Source organism: Leptidea sinapis, chromosome Z (genome assembly GCF_905404315.1).
Source record: "Leptidea sinapis chromosome Z, ilLepSina1.1, whole genome shotgun sequence".
Taxonomy (NCBI): Eukaryota; Metazoa; Arthropoda; class Insecta; order Lepidoptera; family Pieridae; genus Leptidea; species Leptidea sinapis.
In genome coordinates, this window is record NC_066312.1 from 5,725,357 (window position 1) to 5,739,405 (window position 14,049).

A 14,049-nucleotide genomic window follows, 5' to 3' on the forward strand; every position below is an offset into this window, starting at 1 on the left:
TATATTTATCCTTATAACAGGAACTAAATGTTTAAATATTAATCGCAACTACGACTAGTTAGGCTTACAGTGCGTACAGCGCTGGAAAACCAATGAACGCCCCTGCTCCGTAGTTGTGTGTCAACTGTCACTGTCTGAATTGGGTTCTAAATTCAAAATACGTAACCTGAACTGAATAAATGTATTACATTGTTGCTTATTGACCAAGAATATTTTAAACAACTGCAGTAATTGTTGTGGCAATGTATAGATATAACAGTCGAAGCTTATTACATTATAATACAGTCCATCAGTCCGTCGAGATATGTGCCCTGTCTACTGCCACTTCAGTTTCGCAATCATTTGGGCTACGTCGGTGACTTTGGTTCTCCAACGGATCTCCTCATTTCTGATTCGATCTCGCAGGACCTTTCCCTTTTTTCCCTTCGAGAAGCTATAACTATAACCTGATATATAAAAAGATAGAACTAACCACTATCACATTAGAGTTTCAAATTTTACCAAGTATGTTTTTTCAATGTAAGAAACTCACGTTAATCAAAGGAAATGCCAACTGTACATTTTCATTCATTTATTACGTACTCTGTGCCCTAGTCTGATGTTTAATGCATCATGCTTCTTTGAGCTGGCTAGATAGTTTAACTTCGTCAGAGCTAGCTCTAATAACCCATCTTAACTAATTTATGCTTCATCTATCAATATCCTAATAATGTAAAGGGCTTATTGCGCCGTGCAGAGTTAAACTGATTAACTCAAAGCTAATTGCTAGCACAAGGTTTATTTTTAGTACTGCCAAGAGTTAATACTAAGCCCTGGGTTTATCTGAAAAATCCATGTAATCAGTTTTACAATAACAAATTTATTTTATTATTAGTTATTGTTTGTATACGAACTCTGGATTCGCTGTTGGCAATTACAGTTGTGAATATTTAGCAATTTCTTAGTACCCAGTTTTCATTATGAGAAAATGATTTCCATACAAATCAAATCAATCTGAAATGTTATATAGTTATACCAGGCTAAAAAGACATTGGCGTCTTACGAACAAGTGGATAACAAATTCATTTTGCATCAAAAGTAATTTTGATTGGCAAAACTTCAAACAAATTCGTTAACCTCAACGATTTACATGTAAAAACATACGAAATATGAATTTCAACATGTAAATATTAGATTTTTCTAAACAACTATTTAGTAAAACCTACATGCTCTATAAAATCTGATATGGTGAAAAAGAAACATGCAAATTACTCAAATAATTTGAAGGAATAAGAGTCGATGAGAGTCGAAATCGCGTACGAAGCCTTCCGTACCGTTACAAGACCGAAGACATGTAAGTCTATACAATACTAGCTGATACCCCGCGACGTCCTTCGCGTACATATTTTTACATCTTAGGTTACATTATTGGACTTTTTGTAGGGATCCCTATTTTTTTTTTAAATCTAATGTACCCTATATCAACTGGGGATAATGTAGCTTCCCAACAGTGAAAGAATTATTCAAATCGGTTCAGTAGTTGCGGAGGCTATTCAAAACAAACAAACAATCAAATCTTTCCTCTTTATAATACTAGTATAGAGTATAGATAAGTAGCGTATAGACAAAACATAAAACATAAAGCATGCGACTGAGAAGAACATCTCTAACGGAGATACTGTACTGTACGGTAGGCGAATCTACTGTAACTGGAACCGATTTTGATTGACAAGTCGTAAAAAGTCAGTCGGGCATTAGTTTCTTAGTCATTTGGAGTGAAACTTCTTTAGGAGCATGATGTTAAAATTGTTACGAATTACACACAATAGAGCGTCGAGAAAATAAGAGACGTTTTTGTTCAAGAAGAGGGGGAGGTTTTTGTTCAAAGAAAAGAGCGATTGACACCGATCGACGAAGAGTATTACTCTCGGGCTTCCCTCCTAGCGTTGTATCGTGCAGGTTTAGCACGCGGCCGCGAAAAAGTAGAACATCTTCCCTACTAGCGTTGTATCGTGCAGTTTTAGCGAGTGGCCGCGGGTAAGTAGAACATCTAATAATTTCTAATATTGACACAAACATTTGGTTTAGAGAACAAATTAGGATAATTGATATAAACGAGATTTAAAATTAAGTTTTCCATAGAAGTTTCAGTTCTGACATGTGTACTTTGTACGCACGCCATTTTTTTTAATAACACTAGCTAACGCACAAATTCGTCACACCTTATCTGTCCGGCTGTCACGTCGTCTATACGCTAGTAAATTCTAAGAATATGCATAAGGCTAAACTTTTTAACACTCTTATAAAAATTTCAGATGTCCAGCGGCAGCGGTTTTTGAGATACAGACTCTCTCAGACCTCACTTAGAGCGAAGGACAAATGGACGGACGAACAGGGGACTTTTAGTAAAAGAGTTACCGCCGGTACGGATCCCTAAAAATATAATTACGTAATTCGTCGTTCAATCTTATCTATTACGCCGAATGTAAGCAGAGTGAAAGAATTTACATAATTTGATGAAAATAATTGCCGCTATGCAAAACAAAATTTCTGGGCTAGTTATGTGTTATGATAGAGCAAATCAACTCTGGTCTATTTATTAATTTCAATATTTCTCTACAAGCATCGCCGCTTTAAAAACATTAAATACTGAACAAAGAACAAGCCAGTATAAAACAAAAAGGTGTTATAAGGTGTGTGCGCCATTCCATTGCATGGCATGAGAGGTTTGCCGCAACACCATGCTGTCCTCTCATAAAAGATTGTTATCAAACGCTCAAGACATGGCGAGACAATGGCGGTTATACCGATAGCTAGATACCTCGGATTGTAAAAGCAAATGCGCCATTGCATTTTACGCCATGCGGATATTCCACTTACGGAAACTGTAGTGTAGTGGATGCGACATTGTGGAAATTTTAGCGTTAACACGATCTAGACACTCCCTAGTATGAGAACCGCGAAAAACATTAAATATTTGAAAATGTTTTTTAAAGAAATTTAAAGCTTGTGAAATATAATTTAGTACAATAGATTCCATCACTGTAACCATTGATATAAATTACTAGGACTATCTCCTAAACATCAAACTTATAGTGAACTTATTTACTACTTGAGTACAAAATCATATCTCATTATCGATATTATTTCTTATTCGACAATTTGAAACATAACTTTAAAATTTCTTTAATAAATAGAACACAAGGATTAAATTAATTATTGGCGTCGATATCACATCGTAAAAGTGGACCTAGATTTGCCAACTTTAAGCTAGTAGGTATATAAAGGGATGAAGAAAGAAAGTTCTCGATTGAAACAACCATTTTCTGCACGGTGTAATCGCAACTGATAATCATATAAAATATTCCACTTACTCAAAATTATAAGAGCTACTATACTTGTACTCTTTAAAGGATACCATGAAAGACATGTATCATAATCAAGTGGATTAAATTTAGATAGTAGTCACCATACGTCAGGTGTACTGAAGTAAAATTGGCGTGTGGCAATGCAGTCTTATGTAAACACGCCAAATATAATTTAATATAGCCCGGTTCTATTATTTTGTTCGTATACTCCATCTCTGATCAGCAGAGTTTGATTTCTATTATATATATATATATATATATATATATATATATATATATATATATATATATATATAAATACTAACATAGTGGTATAGTGCATGGAAATATACAATATTCTACAAAAAGTGTTTAGTAACCTATGAAAAGACAATTGCAAATCCTTTTCCGTGAATCAAATTATTTATCATAAGTACATGTCTTCACAATGGCACTATAATAATTGTGTGCTAAAATCAAACAATACCTCATACAGAATTGCTTAATATGGCATGAAAAGCATAACTTATGAAATCTCAGAAAATTTTGGCATAAAGTCGAAAACAGTGTCAGCTCGATCCATTTGACCGCGTGCAACGCAGAGCAGCTCGAATTGTCGGGGACCCAGTGCTCTGTGAACGGCTAGATCACTTGGCGTTGCGTAGAGACGTCGCTTCATTGTGTGTCTTCTACCGCATTTATTACGGCGAGTGTTCCGAAGAGCTGTTCAACCTGATTCCTGCCGCCGAATTCCACCTTCGCACGACACGCCACAAGTTAGGATATCATCCCCACCATCTGGATGTGTGGCGGTCCTCCACAGTGCGGTTTTTAAGGAGCTTTCTTTCACGTACTACAAAGCTGTGGAATGAGCTTACTTGAGCGGTGTTTCCGGGACGATACGACATTGGTACCTTCAAAAAAAGCGCGTACACCTTCCTTAAAGGCCGGCAACGCTCTTGTGATTCCTCTGGTGTTGCAAGAGAATGTGGGCGGCGGTGATCACTAAACCAGGTGACCGTACGCTCGTTTCTCCTCCTATTCCATAAAAAAAAAAAACAAAAGAGTAAGTACCTATATTATCCATGCCATTCATAAAAAAATATCCACAACGAACCAAAAAGATACATTTAAGTTTTATATGTGCCTGTATTTTTGGTATAGCTTCAATAGGGCTACTAAATAACTTCTCTACTCCTAGAGCTCGAGTTTATCTCAAAGAGTGGAATTTTTTTTTTCATGTCCGATAACCGAAGAGCACCGCTAGTTTCGATTTGCATATTTGAATACATTTCAAAGCACTTGTAGCACTTAGCAACGATCATTGTTTTAAAACTGAAGTAAGTAGTTTAAATCAGTTCTAGTTTACCAAATGATCCTTAATATGATGCTTGAAGGGTTGTTGAAAAAAAAATTTGAGGACTTTTATATTTTAAAAATTTGCGGAGTTCCTTCCGACAGATTCCATCATCAGGGATTTTTTTTATAATGATACCAATCTGGAAGTAATACTTTTCAGATGAAAAATATTCAGACCTTTTGTAATGAAATCGACCCGCATTACCAACCTCATTGTCAGAAGTAATGATGACAGTCGATGTCCAAGTTCGTCAGCCGATGGTTAAAATCAACAATATATACGCAAGTTAACGAATTGAAAACAAACTAAATCAATACTTAGGCACTACTTACTTACTACTCAAAACTAAACTGAAACTAAACACATACCATCTAACCTGGATCAGTACAAGATAACATTCAAACAAATATAATGACCGAGTGAATCTGCGAACGTTTTACCATTATTGAAATTGGCAAATTAAAGCTCTTTTATAAACATAACATCAATATAAATTAATATGGAACTGCACATTGCTTTTACTTTATACACATGTTTCATTAATTTAATACAAATATGATCATATTAACGAAACATATTTCTTGACTACGACTACAAAAAACTATGAAGCAAATTAATCAATGGTTACAAAAAATTCGTTCTGAATGTACTCGGAACCTTCATTGTTTGATTATCAACGGTATTTAATAAAACACTTTATAATTCCTCGAATATCGCAAATTAAAATAAATATTCTTGCTTCAATTTAATTTGGTAACATGTTGTTTAATGCTCTCGGGAAATTGACATGAAAACGAAAACAATGAAAACTCGTTAAATAGTTTTTAATTTAATCATAAATCCGTTTAACAGTTTATTATACATTCTGGTCGCTCTTAACTTCAATTTCAATTTACACGAACGGAAACAACATTGTTTCTAGACATTATGAATTATCAATTTGAAGCAATGGTTAATATAATTCTAGAAAACAGTCGAGAAAGGACCGAGTGTACATTTTATTGATTTAATTCGTCATTTACTCAAGATTTATATTTTAATTTGAACTATAAAAAGCCGTTGAAAAGATGTTTCTGTGAAAACTGTCGAGACAAAAAAAGATTGCACTTTTCCGTATTGCATATTAGTGGTGCCCAATGGCATTATGGGAATCGTAGAAGAGCACATTACAAGCCAGCCTCAAACGTCAGTCCATCAGTTAAATTCCATATTATATTCCGAAGTGTTACCGACAGATATTAATAGGCGCGGCTGCATGCATACACCACATTTTCATAGAGGGATGATAATGATGTGCTTGACCTACCTTCAAAGATCAAACGCGTGTAAATAATTAATAAACAAAGGGACCTCACAATCATCAAAACCCAGTCATCAGCGAGACAGATTAAACACACAGGTCATCCTAACCAGTATACGCAATGAATACGACGATAGTTGGAAAATCGGAAATAGATTGGCGTCAATCAGCAAGCCGAAAGATCCGATGATAGGATAATAAGCAGCAATGTAAATATAAATGTAGTTGATAGTAGTGTAAGTAAAGACTGCTTCTATTGCAGAATTATTGCAGTTGAAACATATTAAAAATACGACACGGGTGCTAAAGTCGGTCAAATGTAAGATATTTGGGACGAAGGAACAGTTGATTGCACATTTAGTAGTGGCGTACAAATGTTTTCATCAAAAGTACACAAATTAAAATAAGAAAAACTTTCTTGAGATGTTGTTAGCTTACTCTTCAGTTTTTTTTTTATGGAATAGGAGGACAAACGACCGTACGGGTCACCTGGTGTTAAGTGATCACCGCCGCTCACATTCTCTTGCAACACCAGAGGAATCACAAGAGCGTTGCCGGCCTTTAAGGAAGGTGTACGTTCGTATATGTTTGAATGTCATGACATTGTTAAAAAATTAAATCCCTTTCCATCCCGCCCCAGTCTACGTAGGCCTTATGGTGAATCACTCAATTAGGTTCAATTTTTTTATGTTAGTTACTTAATTCTTCTTCACATTTGGGAAAGTGTCTTATTGTGGAAAATGCTCATTAGTATCCTTTTTTTTCATTAATTCTTTTTATCAAAGATACGGGGATCTTATTTTCGCACTTTATTTTTGCTGGATGCAATTCTACTTCTTTTTTATTCAACATTTGTATTTGTATTAAGGCCCTTATATAGATAGGTTTTATTAATATTATTTTAAAGAAGTATTTTCGATTGAAAAAAAACCAATATGCTTCTTCATTGTAAGAGGGATATTGCAATCAAGAGATCGCATGCGAATATATTATCATCTCTTTGTTGCACTGCTGGCGCAGAGCTCAAAAGAAATTCAATTTAAATTTTGATTAAGCGTCGCGCGACATCACAATATAAGACAACTTGTTACAATATGATATAACTAGCTGTTACTCGCGACTTCGCATTTGACAGTGTAACCATATTAGTTGGTGTTCCATTGCAATCACATACGCAGAACTTAAGACAGTCAAATATCTCAATATATCGGTCATGTTAAGGCAGCGTTCGTAATGTTCCAAAAAATGCGATTCACATTTTGTAGACTAATGTGGCTATTGGTAACAGAATTTTCAAAATCGAGTCAAACCACAAACTTAACCTCTTTATAATAGTTATTAGTATAGATGAGAAAATTATATACTTTCAATAGTTTTTGATTAAGTAGAACTAACTAACTAACGAAAATTAAATAAGTTTTAAACTATTTTATCAATCTCGTATCCTAACAAGCTACGCATAAACGCTTCAGTACCTTTCAAGCAATACCTTGTCAAAGGCGCGAACTACTCAAGCCTGGCTCGAAGCCAATGTTCCCGACTTAATAAAAACTGAAGTTCGGTCATCATCTAGCCCTGATATGGACCCCTTGATCTACAAATAAAAGTAAATTTTAGAGGATATGGTCCGCCCTTAAGGACATATAGAACTTTAGAAATCTTTAGAGCAGCAATGATGTATATTATAAAAACTGAGCTAATTTACGTTGTACTCCGTTTCTCGTAACAATCGCCATCCAAGGTGATTTACCGGCTATGACTTCAGTCGCAGTGTATCGGCCTAAGAAAGTAAGTCGTGACTTAACTGATATAAGTATGATATGTCATCGTTTGTTTTTAGAAAGACTACAAAGATAAAAGGCGTTCACGGTGGGTTATGGACCTGTAAGTACTAATGTCAGGAGTTAAGCTATGAATATGCTGATTTGTACTGAAATATTGAAATTGTTTTGTTTTATTTAAAATATTTATTTAATCAATGGTAATTCCATTATCATCTACACATTGCTGCCATCTTATGGGAAGGTCATTTATGTCTGTACGATAGAACTGTGGCGACTAGATTCAACAAAATAAATATATAATTTTCCAAATCACGAAAAAAATGGTAGTCCGTTGGAGCAGGGTGTGGTGAATACAAAGGTGACGAATGGTTTCTAATTGCAGTTCCTGTAGAGTTATGGTTTCTCGTGTAGTGCCGTATGAGGTCTCGTATTATCACGGAGCTATAATGGTGAAGATCAATTCATGAGTCGGGGCTGTTTCACTGCTAGTTTTGCTATCATTGTTCGGAGTTCGGTACAGAAGACATATGCTGTTATTGCTTGAGGTAGCTATAGTGAAAACAAACACCACGCTGAGATATCCAAACAGTTACCATTTTTGTTGGTAGGCATTGCTTTAGGACACTGTTGCGACGTTTGGCCTGGCGTCAGCCATTGCATTTTTCACTTTTCATCGCATGTCACAATTCGATCGAATATTCCTTCATTTATGTATCGATTCTACAAGGCAACACAAGTGTCAACACGCGATTTTTTTCTGCTGATCAGTCGATACACGAGGCACCCATTTTTCATATATTTTTATTTTATTGATTTGACGCAAATTAGTCATCATTGTTGGTAACGTAAAACCCACAATCTCTTGCAACACCAGAGGAATCACAGGAGCGTTGGCGGCCTTTAAGAAAGGTGCACGAGCTTTTAATGTACGTTTAAACCAAAATCACACGGTGCGTTAATTAGCAGTCCCCCTCTCCAAACGCAACATTGATATTGCGAGCTGTTTCTGCCGCGTTAGTTCCGCGACGGAACTTGCATCAAATATCACACAAATTTTCGAAGTATCCATCTTTCTTGTCTAAGCTGAATAAAAAAAAACTGAAGTCAATAATCGAACGTTGCACATTTTTAATAGAATCACTACATGGTACCTTCATGTGAAAGAAGTTTCACTCAAAAATCTCAAAAGCGTGAAGGTTCTATGTCAATTCAAAGTACCTATTACAATAAAACGGCAATTTTATACTTTAACCCCTTCTACCTACATCCTAAATAAATCCAATAATATAAAATTTTAGTTAATCTTATATGGATAGTATATAAAAAGGCAATACTAGAGTATTTCCTATCAAAATATTTTGATGTATCTGTTACCTTGATATGTATTTTTGATGTATGCCTACTCTTCTATTAAATTGTTCTCTCTAGTGTTTTCATTTGGGATATGTACCGTATTTTTGATGTGTTCTATTTTTAGACAGATTTACTAAAGTTCAATGGATATGGGTTGTCTGATTTCAGCGAAGTGAGAGTGACTGGTTGCTGATAAAATACACAGTAATTTAGTATCTATAAGTAATTATATATCTAACAAGTGAAAAGATTGCAAGGAAAGCGAAAATAAAAACTAACAAATCATGAAAAATTTTACAGTTTGTGTACTTTATAATAAACCAATGATAATAGGATAGACACGGATATTTGTATTACAAATTTTACGATTTTCTAAAAATTTTTTTCTTATGATTAACAAGTAAGATAAGTAACAGGCACAGCCGTCTCCTTTTTTAGCCTTGGCCGCAAACAGAAGCCTAATGTACAAATAAAGACGATAATAAGCTAAATTAAAACAGTCCGATACATATTTCCTTTCCATTCAGTTTTCAAGTTATTGTTACGATTCGATTATGATTGGAGGAGGACACTGGAAGTTGCCGAGAACCAAATCCTTATCAAGTTTTTATTGATCTTATAAATCATTAGTACAACGTAATGTAAGACAACTATTATTAACTATTAGAAATGACATCAAAAATAATTCTAAAGGAATCAATTTTGAGAAAAAATAAATGCCTTCATGCCTTTAATTTTACGTTTCATAGGGCATCAGTTTGGTTTTGTTAAGTGACCGAAAACAAAGAAAACCACACTCCATACAAAAACAGGACATGTATTTTATCAATCAACTTTCAAGACTCAACTCGAAATAATTTAATTTCGGCATGTGACGTCGACGCCGTGTGATTCACATGAATAATTTTGAAAAGTAAATTCTTGCCGATTTTTAGTGTCGGTCGCAACATTGTGTATTCTTTGGGACTGAACAGAAATCAAGTAAAAAGTATTTAGTGGTGTATATCTTTGATGATAATATAGTCTGTGATACCAAAAGTACGAGGAAAATGAGCGTACAGGATAAATCAAAATTTATTTTATTGATTTGACGCAAATTAGTCATCATTGTTGGTAACGTAAAACCCACAATCTCTTGCAACACCAGAGGAATCACAGGAGCGTTGGCGGCCTTTAAGAAAGGTGCACGAGCTTTTAATGTACGTTTAAACCAAAATCATACGGTGCGTTAATTAGCAGTCCCCCTCTCCAAACGCAACATTGATATTGCGAGCTGTTTCTGCCGCGTTAGTTCCGCGACGGAACTTGCATCAAATATCACACAAATTTTCGAAGTATCCATCTTTCTTGTCTAAGCTGAATAAAAAAAAACTGAAGTCAATAATCGAACGTTGCACATTTTTAATAGAATCACTACATGGTACCTTCATGTGAAAGAAGTTTCACTCAAAAATCTCAAAAGCGTGAAGGTTCTATGTCAATTCAAAGTACCTATTACAATAAAACGGCAATTTTATACTTTAACCCCTTCTACCTACATCCTAAATAAATCCAATAATATAAAATTTTAGTTAATCTTATATGGATAGTATATAAAAAGGCAATACTAGAGTATTTCCTATCAAAATATTTTGATGTATCTGTTACCTTGATATGTATTTTTGATGTATGCCTACTCTTCTATTAAATTGTTCTCTCTAGTGTTTTCATTTGGGATATGTACCGTATTTTTGATGTGTTCTATTTTTAGACAGATTTACTAAAGTTCAATGGATATGGGTTGTCTGATTTCAGCGAAGTGAGAGTGACTGGTTGCTGATAAAATACACAGTAATTTAGTATCTATAAGTAATTATATATCTAACAAGTGAAAAGATTGCAAGGAAAGCGAAAATAAAAACTAACAAATCATGAAAAATTTTACAGTTTGTGTACTTTATAATAAACCAATGATAATAGGATAGACACGGATATTTGTATTACAAATTTTACGATTTTCTAAAAATTTTTTTCTTATGATTAACAAGTAAGATAAGTAACAGGCACAGCCGTCTCCTTTTTTAGCCTTGGCCGCAAACAGAAGCCTAATGTACAAATAAAGACGATAATAAGCTAAATTAAAACAGTCCGATACATATTTCCTTTCCATTCAGTTTTCAAGTTATTGTTACGATTCGATTATGATTGGAGGAGGACACTGGAAGTTGCCGAGAACCAAATCCTTATCAAGTTTTTATTGATCTTATAAATCATTAGTACAACGTAATGTAAGACAACTATTATTAACTATTAGAAATGACATCAAAAATAATTCTAAAGGAATCAATTTTGAGAAAAAATAAATGCCTTCATGCCTTTAATTTTACGTTTCATAGGGCATCAGTTTGGTTTTGTTAAGTGACCGAAAACAAAGAAAACCACACTCCATACAAAAACAGGACATGTATTTTATCAATCAACTTTCAAGACTCAACTCGAAATAATTTAATTTCGGCATGTGACGTCGACGCCGTGTGATTCACATGAATAATTTTGAAAAGTAAATTCTTGCAGATTTTTAGTGTCGGTCGCAACATTGTGTATTCTTTGGGACTGAACAGAAATCAAGTAAAAAGTATTTAGTGGTGTATATCTTTGATGATAATATAGTCTGTGATACCAAAAGTACGAGGAAAATGAGCGTACAGGATAAATCAAAATTTATTTTATTGATTTGACGCAAATTAGTCATCATTGTTGGTAACGTAAAATCTACAATCTCTTGCAACACCAGAGGAATCACAGGAGCGTTGGCGGCCTTTAAGAAAGGTGCACGAGCTTTTAATGTACGTTTAAACCAAAATCATACGGTGCGTTAATTAGCAGTCCCCCTCTCCAAACGCAACATTGATATTGCGAGCTGTTTCTGCCGCGTTAGTTCCGCGACGGAACTTGCATCAAATATCACACAAATTTTCGAAGTATCCATCTTTCTTGTCTAAGCTGAATAAAAAAAAACTGAAGTCAATAATCGAACGTTGCACATTTTTAATAGAATCACTACATGGTACCTTCATGTGAAAGAAGTTTCACTCAAAAATCTCAAAAGCGTGAAGGTTCTATGTCAATTCAAAGTACCTATTACAATAAAACGGCAATTTTATACTTTAACCCCTTCTACCTACATCCTAAATAAATCCAATAATATAAAATTTTAGTTAATCTTATATGGATAGTATATAAAAAGGCAATACTAGAGTATTTCCTATCAAAATATTTTGATGTATCTGTTACCTTGATATGTATTTTTGATGTATGCCTACTCTTCTATTAAATTGTTCTCTCTAGTGTTTTCATTTGGGATATGTACCGTATTTTTGATGTGTTCTATTTTTAGACAGATTTACTAAAGTTCAATGGATATGGGTTGTCTGATTTCAGCGAAGTGAGAGTGACTGGTTGCTGATAAAATACACAGTAATTTAGTATCTATAAGTAATTATATATCTAACAAGTGAAAAGATTGCAAGGAAAGCGAAAATAAAAACTAACAAATCATGAAAAATTTTACAGTTTGTGTACTTTATAATAAACCAATGATAATAGGGTAGACACGGATATTTGTATTACAAATTTTACGATTTTCTAAAAATTTTTTTCTTATGATTAACAAGTAAGATAAGTAACAGGCACAGCCGTCTCCTTTTTTAGCCTTGGCCGCAAACAGAAGCCTAATGTACAAATAAAGACGATAATAAGCTAAATTAAAACAGTCCGATACATATTTCCTTTCCATTCAGTTTTCAAGTTATTGTTACGATTCGATTATGATTGGAGGAGGACACTGGAAGTTTCCGAGAACCAAATCCTTATCAAGTTTTTATTGATCTTATAAATCATTAGTACAACGTAATGTAAGACAACTATTATTAACTATTAGAAATGACATCAAAAATAATTCTAAAGGAATCAATTTTGAGAAAAAATAAATGCCTTCATGCCTTTAATTTTACGTTTCATAGGGCATCAGTTTGGTTTTGTTAAGTGACCGAAAACAAAGAAAACCACACTCCATACAAAAACAGGACATGTATTTTATCAATCAACTTTCAAGACTCAACTCGAAATAATTTAATTTCGGCATGTGACGTCGACGCCGTGTGATTCACATGAATAATTTTGAAAAGTAAATTCTTGCAGATTTTTAGTGTCGGTCGCAACATTGTGTATTCTTTGGGACTGAACAGAAATCAAGTGAAAAGTATTTAGTGGTGTATATCTTTGATGATAATATAGTCTGTGATACCAAAAGTACGAGGAAAATGAGCGTACAGGATAAATCAAAATATAGTACCAATACTTATTGATAAAATTTTCATACATATCTCCTCGAGTCACACATGTTAGTGATGCTATCGTTTATGTGCTCAGATTCCTTACAGCCTTGATTCTTTGACGATCCCGGGACAACTTCATTCTATCATATGTTGTTTCATCATCATCAGCCGGAAGCCGGCCACTGCTGGACAAAGGCCTCCCCCAAAGATTTCCACGACGATCGATCCTGCGCTCCCTTCACCCAACGTATTCCTAGGCCCATCTTGTGGGGGGCCTACCAACACTGCGTCTTCCGGTACGTGTTTGCCATTCGAGGACTTCACCGCCCCAACGGCCATCTGTCCGTTTATTCATACAACATAACAATAACTGGATTGCTTTTAAAAAGCGATTTCCAACTGTACTCTATCAAAATTGGCTATTTGGCGAACGATACGACTTAGAGACCTTCAAGATGAGAGCATACCCCCAAACATAAAGGCCGGCAACGCATCTCTTGACCACTGATGTTGCGGATGCCCATAGGCGGTTGCCTCAGCGCTTTCCATCACGTGAACCTCTTGCCCGTTTGCCCCCTCTTATATAAAAAGAAAAGAAAAACTTTAACAT

At 34.6% G+C, this 14,049-nt stretch overlaps 1 protein-coding gene across 1 annotated transcript in view; it reads right to left on the reverse strand.

Annotated features, from left to right (window-relative positions):
- LOC126978654 (chondroitin sulfate proteoglycan 4) overlaps positions 1-14,049 on the reverse strand; it is a 93,256-nt gene that overhangs the window by 52,440 nt on the left and 26,767 nt on the right. The gene's annotated exons all lie outside the window — the stretch shown is intronic.